General features: G+C 38.9%; 1 long non-coding RNA gene across 1 annotated transcript; it reads right to left on the minus strand.

Moving 5' to 3' along the window:
- Nucleotides 1-4,367: 4,367 nt before the first annotated feature.
- On the minus strand, nt 4,368-7,988 carry LOC123362234. The gene is made up of 3 exons (XR_006576374.1): nt 7,891-7,988; nt 7,541-7,635; nt 4,368-5,655 (listed from the first exon to the last, which is right to left on the minus strand). It is a non-coding gene; the product is annotated as an uncharacterized LOC123362234 (long non-coding RNA).

Below are 7,988 nucleotides of genomic sequence, written 5' to 3' on the forward strand. Positions count from 1 at the left end.
GGATGCACAGTCTGCAGCAAATACAACTTATCCATAACTCTCCACTACTTTAAACAAGTGAACAGATGCTCTACAGTGCCTTCAAGTTGGTGCACTTGCTAGTACAGCACGTAGGAAAATACCCATGAAAAGCTTAACATCAGTTTTTGCTTTGGCACAGACAGCTAGCAGAGAAATTTTCTGCTCTTACTGCTAGATTCATTACCTATGGGCACTGATTTTATAATTAGAAATTTGGAGTTATGAGAGTGATACCAATTAATTTATCCCACAGCATGCTGCCAATCAAGGAAGAGGTAATATGTTTGCATGGGAAAAGCCTGAAGAAACTGCCTTAGCTGCTAATGTTGGAGAGAAGGCCCTCCCTCTGGGAATTGTTAAAGGACAAGGATAAAAGAGGGAGAGTAAAATCCTGGCCCCATTGAAGTCAATGGCAAAATTCCCATTGACTTCAATAGGGCCAGTCACCTGACCCAGAATCTTTGGCTGGCCCTTCCCCATACAGTGGCACAGGACTACTTTGGTCACTGATTAGGAAAGGCCTTTGTTAAGCACTGAAACCAAGGACCAGGAAGGTTCAGTCCTGAAGATTAGCCAAAAACAGGTAAATTGTTTGTATTTATGGAGCCAGCCAAAACCAGAGCCCAGATTTACTTATTTTCTCTGAAGGACATGGAACTATAATGTTTATTCCCCTAAGTAAGTGACTATATTGTTTAATACAGAGGGAAAATGGACTCATTAAAGCGTATTTCCTGAAACAGGAAAGTTTGTTTATTTTAAATTCTAAAACTGGGAAAATATGTTGGGACCAGTTTGGGAAGGCACTGGTGTATGACTCTGTGAGAACAGAAGGTAGTGTTGCTCTGGCCCTTCCTGGAAGTTCTGCTCATGTCACAGCTTAGTGAGTCTGACACATTGGCACTCTTTCTATAGTCTCCAATTTTAACACAAAGCGTCCTAATTGCCAAGTTCCATTCCCACATGACTGAAATGTTCCTTGCTTAAGACCAATGCAAATTCAGAATATGATCTCCCACACCCTTTGTGGCAGTAGGCACACATTCTCAAGAGGGAAATTATTGACTCAGACTATTTTTCATGGTCATCTTTTTTTCAGATTGTTCTAATATTTTACAATATTCTGAAAGTCACAGAGCAGCAATAAATAAATTCATTTTTGGAAGGGCTGGGGAGGGGGAATAGGAGATCAGCTCTCTACATAAATCATTACAGGGGAGTTAAGCACTAGAATAAACTTATCTATGCTAGGTACTTATATAGCCCCTATAACTGTCATATCTGACTGCCTTACAATCTTTAATGTATTTATTCTCACTACAATCCTGTGAGGTAGGGAAGTGCTATCGTCCCCATTCTGCAGATGGCAAACTGAGGCACAGAGAGACTAAGTGTCTTGCTTTAAGGTCACACACAAAGTCTGTGGCAGAGGAGTGAATTGAACCCAAGCCTTGAACCCTAACCATGTGACTAAACCATCCTTTCTCTTTAACCTTAGTAGAATCTGAAGGGGAAAAAAATCTAATAATATCTCTCTAATAATAATTAATCTATTAATATATAATCTCTGCTTCTGAAAGAGTTTTGATATGACCCTATCACATCTCCTCCCAGACTTCTCTTCTCTAAACTAAGCATGCCCAGTTCTTTCAACCTTTCCTCATAGGTCAGGTTTTCTAAACCTTTCATCATTTTTATTCTCCTCTGGACTTTCTCCAATTTGTTCACATCTTTCTTAAAGTGCTGTTTCAAGAGGTTTAAACCAATCCATAACAATATTCAGTGCTTCATAGGCTAACCAACTTAAGGCCCAATTCTACCACCATTACTCACTTTATGCATTCCTCACTCTGCACACAGTTTCATCAATTCCAAAGGGTCTATTACATTTATAGAGTAAATCGCTACTCTGTGTCAATGAGGGTGTCAAAGTCTGGCCCTTAGCAACCATCTCCTGCCCACCTCCAGTACAAAAGCTGCAGTCTCTAAAGATATTTCCATTAACACTCACCAAGTATACATCAGTATCCATGGGCTGTTTGCTTGGTCACTGATACATTGCTGAGAGAGCAGTTCCTTCAGTTCAAATAATCATGGAGAAGGTAACAATTTCCCAGCCAACACTATTCTGTTTTGTCTAGATTCCTATACTGTGACTCTCTCCATGCTATTGGAGATAAGCACTGGTATTTGATTTGATCCTTTTCTTTTAACCAAATGCTACCATATAGATGGTTCATCAGGCTGAGAGCCAAAGGCCTATTTCAATTCCCAGTGAAGTCAATGGAAAGACCCAAGTGGGCCCCAAATAAGTTTTGTTACACTGAGTTAGTCCACTTCAAACCTCGCTAACTTCATAATCCATAAACACTAAATGTACAGTACAAAGCATCGTGTTGATCTTGCAACCAAGTACACATATTAAGAACTTTACCGAAGGGAGTAGTGCCATTTATCTGAATGGGACTATTCACCTGAGTTAGTTACTCATATACACAAGTGTTTGCAGGCTCCAGCCCCACTTTGATCCTGCAAACTCTACTAGTCCATTCTTAATCATTCCATCATTGGATGAAAAGGCAATTTCATGATATTTGTATGTGTGTTGACTTGTAAAGACACTTGACAGGATGCATAGAACTTATGAGTGCATACTTTTATTTGTGCATCAAGAAATTTTAGAGGTGTAATCTGTGACATTGCAGTTTATATAATTTTATAAAAATATGCTAATGAGTGAATATAATGTAACTGGAATATGCTTCGTGCAAAAGGTCTCTTGTAAGGTATCATTACAAAGCTTATAACCTACTGAGTGTGATCATCCTATTTTTATAAATGTACCACTCTTGTATCTGAAACTAGAAATATGAAATATAACTCTGAGGGCCTATTGTAATTATGCAAAGTGTGGCCATTAATGGTGGTTTGGAATCTTGATGACTCCCATCAACCAGGACAATTGTCTACAGATGGGTGTGGTTTACCTGTAAGTCTTCCTGTATACTTGTGTGGTGTGTGCTGGCAAGTGGGCAATGAAGTCTTGCAGTGACATGTGATCATGTCACCTGAACTGGAATCCATCTTTAACCTGGTGTCTTTCCATTGAGAAGGAGGGGGTAGAAACCCAGAGAGGGACAAAGGATTCCCACCTTATGCAAAAGATATATAAAGGGGTGGAACAGAACAAAGGGGAGAGAGGAGCCATCATGAAGAATCTCCTAGTTACCACCTGAGCTGGAACAAGAACTGTACCAGGGGAAAGGATTGTGCCCAGGGCTGGAAGGTGTCCAGTCTGAGGAAAAAATTTACTGAAGCATCTCTGAGGGTGAGATTATCTGTATTCAGTTTGATTAGACATAGATTTGTGCATTTGATTTTATTTTGCTTGGTGACTTACTTTGTTCTGTCTGTTACTACTTGGAACCAATTAAATCCTACTTTCGGTATTTAATAAAATCACTTTTTACTTATTAATTAACTCAGAGTATGTATTAATACATGGGGGAGCAAACAACTCATATCTCTCTATCAGTGTTATAGCGGGCAAACAATTTATGAGTTTACCCTGCATAAGCTTTATACGGGGTAAAACGGATTTATTTGGGTTTAGACACCATTAGGAGTTGGGCATCTGGGTGTTAAAGACAAGAACACTTTAGTTAGCTGCTTTCAGGTAAACCTGCACATTTTGGGGCAAGTAATTCAGACCCTGGGTCTTTGTTGGAGCAGACAGGAGTGTCTGGCTCAGCAGGACAGGGTGCTGGGGCCCCAAGCTGGCAGAGAAGGCAGGGGTAGAAGTAGTCTTGGCATATCAGGTGGCAGCTCCCAGGGAGTTTCTGTGATCCAACCCATCACATAATCAAGACATTTTTTAAAAACAGATGTTAATGTTGGAAATAATTGGACTGAGCTGAACAGATTTTTGGCATTACTTGCAGCCCAGTCATTGTTCAGCCTCTGTACTTGGATGAGCAATTCAGACTCCTTTGGAGTCAACCTTACTCAAATGCTTAAAAAAATAAAAACACTTCCCCATAAAGCCACACTAACATATGGTTTTCTTAATGACAGCACAAACAAATCATCCTTTCATCTTAAACAGATTTAGGAAGAAGACATGAACAAGTAATATATTTCTACAAATTATTTAGTGGTATTGATAAATCAAAAGAGAAAAAACAAAACAAAACAACCCAACAATCATACAAGCTGCATTGAACACACTAAAGTGTATAAAATAAAACTAATCTGCTGTATGCTGACAAATCTGGATATTACTGAAGATTATAAAGGATAGCAGTAAAGTAGTGTTTCAAAAGACTCAAGATACCGATACCCAACTTAATGATCTTTAGCTCTAGTTTCCCACTAATTTACCTTTGAACAGCCACCTGTGTTGTTACTGGATAAAATGAAAGTTGGCAGGACACAGTTAGGCCGTGTCTACACTAGGGAATATTTCCAAATATTCTCTCTGAGCTACTACTGGTTCAGCTGAATTGACGGAAGTACCTGTTGAATCCCTAGTGTAGACAAGGCTGTAGACCGCTATTTTTATCACCATGTCAATTAAAACTGTTTAGTGCCACCAAGACTTTTCTACACAATAGCGTCCACCAACACCGGTGCAGCTGAATCAGTGGAAGCAGTATCTTTTGGTAAGATTCCCTGGTGTGGACAAGACCAGTGTGCTGAAAGTAGCACAGAGAGACTAAGGGTATGTCTGCATAGCAACTAGACAACTACGGCTGGCCCATGCCAGCTAACTAGGGCTTTGTGGGGCTCAGGCTGCAGGGCTGTTTCATTACTGTGTAGGACTTCGGGGTTTGGGCTGGAGCCTGGGGTCTAGGACCTTGCGAGGTGGAAGGGTCCCAGAGGTTTGAAAGGAAGCTGTTTTCTGACTACCAGGGTGAACACAGTGGTGTCCTAGGTGGGATTTCTGCAAATAGCATACCTGTGTGCAGTTCTGGTGTTATTTTTTTACCATCTCTGTGTCAAGGAAAAGAAGGTCTTGTGTACATTCTGTGAATCAAAAGAGACTAGAAGAAACTATGCTGGGCCTATGTGACTAATTTCTCTTCCACCTGGAAGATGACCCACTGCAAAGCCCCAAAATCTGCTGGCCTGCTCTGAGTAACCTGAAACCACAAAGTGGTTGAAACACTGGTGGCTGCCCAGACCCCTCTATACACTACTGCTCCCTGCACTGCAGTAGCCAGGGGAGATGAACTGGTGGCAGCAATGCTGGAAAAGCCCAGTGTAGATACACACAGTGACTTGCTCATGGTCATGCAGTGAGTCAGTGACAATCAGGAAAACAAACACAGTCCCTTACTCTTATCACTGGACATGCTACCTCCTGCATTTATTGAACTGAACTTTTCTCTTGGTAAAAATTTTAAACTTTACATTTCTTCCGAAGTGGCTTGAGAAAGAGAAGAATAGCCTCTCTCTCTGTCCTCTTTGACAACAACCTGGTGTCCAGTCATGTTTACGCATGCAAACCTCTCCCTGATTTCAGTGCTCCAGTGAGGATAGATACATCAGGCTCTTGAAAATGTAGTGAGACGAGTTGAAGATTATTAATTTTGAGACTACAGTTGGCTGAAAAATTCCCACTGAAGCAAAGATCTGATGAAAAACAAAAGAAGAAAACATTTTCTGTTTCTCACCAGCTTCATTTAACTCTCAACCCCCCTCAAAAAAACAGTCATAATGTGGTTTTTAATCAAAATGTTAAGAACATTTCATACAAAAATTAAAATCTGGAAAATTTATACCCGCTCTACCTGAGATCATAAAGCTACAATACGATATACCTAACTGTTAATCAGATTTTAAAGCAAAATAAACTGATTGCTCACAGATCAGATTCTTCTGGGACTATATTTTGAATTAAATCTGTCTTTTGAAGAACTTATTTTATATTATAGTCATATTAAATATTGCTGCTTCAAAGTTAGATAAGTGTCTGGTTATTAAAGCACTCTTGCCCTGTAACAATGTGCAAGAAAATGGATTTCTGATTTGCTGAATGTCTCTGAAGCTACAGGGGGGCCTTAATTTCTGCAAGAACATTGCCCTCAAAGAACAGATCCAATTCCACTAATCCAAGGACTGTTTTGGCATGTAAGTCTTTTGGACAGAGAAATGTTATTTTGAAATCTGCATATGGAAAGGAGAGACAACTACAGGGAATGGGGCTGTTGGCAGTAGTCCTAAATCCCAACAGTCTCAGGGTTGACTGTGTTGGCCATGTGTATGTTTTCAGATCCCTGGAGGAAGTGCGTGGAGCTTTATTTCAGCCAAAATAAAGGGAGCCACAGAAGAAGCTTTTCAGGAACTTTCCCAAAAGCTAGAGATGACCTGAGAACAGCCAGGTGCTGCAGTGAATTTTCACAATGACTAAGTATTTGTAGCTATTGAAGGTTTTCCCTTTGCCAGCTATGACTCAGATGAACAATTTCCCCTTTATATGCTGTTTAGTAGTAGTGTGTTACTGATTAGAATTCTCCATTGTTTTTCTTTTCTTATGAGAAACTGAAATAACTGAAATATTACTAAGAATCCGGTTCAGGGTATCAGGAATAAAAATGAGTGTCTGAGAGTGTAGAAAACGATATAATATTGGCTCTTTGCTTCTCAAAGGGGGCTTCTGGAGAACCTTCTGCTTATCTCCTGTGGATTGATTTAAATCTGCCCTGCCCGGTTGTTACACTATTACTGTTAGTTGTTTAAAAAGTTATTCAAAACTGTTCTTGTTTTTGACGAATAGTTTGAGTGCACTTATACTACATAAACTTAATGAGGACATCTGTTAACTGTATAAATAGTATGTGTGATTGATTTATGATCATTGCTTCTCTATATAAGTAACTATCTCCATTCTGTTTACAAGTGAAAGAGAGAGAGGGAGGTCTCCTTCTTACACCCATCACTCTAATACCTGAAAATTTCAGGGTCAGAGACAGCTCCTGCATACTTAAAGGACAAACATACCAAGGGAATAGGATATTTGAGCTTCGGGGATAAAATTAAAGAGGATATAAACTGCCACAAAAATAATATTGTGTATGTTTCCTCAGGGCTAAGAGTTGTCTCAATGACCCACTCTAATGATGTAGTACATTTACAATTACTTTTTAAGACCTATCCAATAGCCAATTATTAATCCATTTAAAGTGTGCCATGTTAATTTTATATTTTTTCGTTTTTTTAATCAAGATGTGCGATGCCAAGTCAAATGCCTTACCAAAGTCTAAGTATATTAAGTCTACACTACTACCATTATCAACCAAACTTGTTATCTCATCAAAAAGAGATAAAGTTAGTTTGGCAGGATCTATTTTTCATAAATTCATGTCAATTTGCATTAATCACATTATCCTTTTTAATTCTATATTAATCACGTCCCATTTCAGCCACTCCATTATCTTGCCCAGGATGAATATCAGGCCTATAATTACTCGAGTCATCCTGTTTACCCTTTCTAAAAACTAGAAAAACAAATTGTTACCCGTTTCTTTGTTTTTACATTCTTCAGGGTAAGAACTGTGTCTTCCTCTATGTTTGGAACCCATTTAGAACACGATGCGTGCCAGCACAATCTAGCTAAAATAATAAAAATCAAGCAGACACCAGATCATGGGGCAAAAGATAAAACAAGTTTTATTTTTAAGTCAAACAAAAGCTATAAACTAAGTATGTAGCTGAAACACAAAGCATTACAAAATACATTATTAAAATAAAAGTAAAACCACATTGCACATAGAAGAGAACTCATTTTTTTAACCTCAAACAAACCTATTTCAATAAGAACACTCACCAACAGCCTCTCGTTTAATCAATATTTAAAAGTTATCATACCTGAACAGCTTTGCTTTCCCGTGTTTACTTTGCCACAATGTTCCTGATGTTATATTAAAGTCATGCCAACTACTTTCATGTTACCAATACAGAGACTG

Source organism: Mauremys mutica, chromosome 1 (genome assembly GCF_020497125.1).
Source record: "Mauremys mutica isolate MM-2020 ecotype Southern chromosome 1, ASM2049712v1, whole genome shotgun sequence".
In the NCBI taxonomy this organism is placed as follows: domain Eukaryota; kingdom Metazoa; phylum Chordata; order Testudines; family Geoemydidae; genus Mauremys; species Mauremys mutica.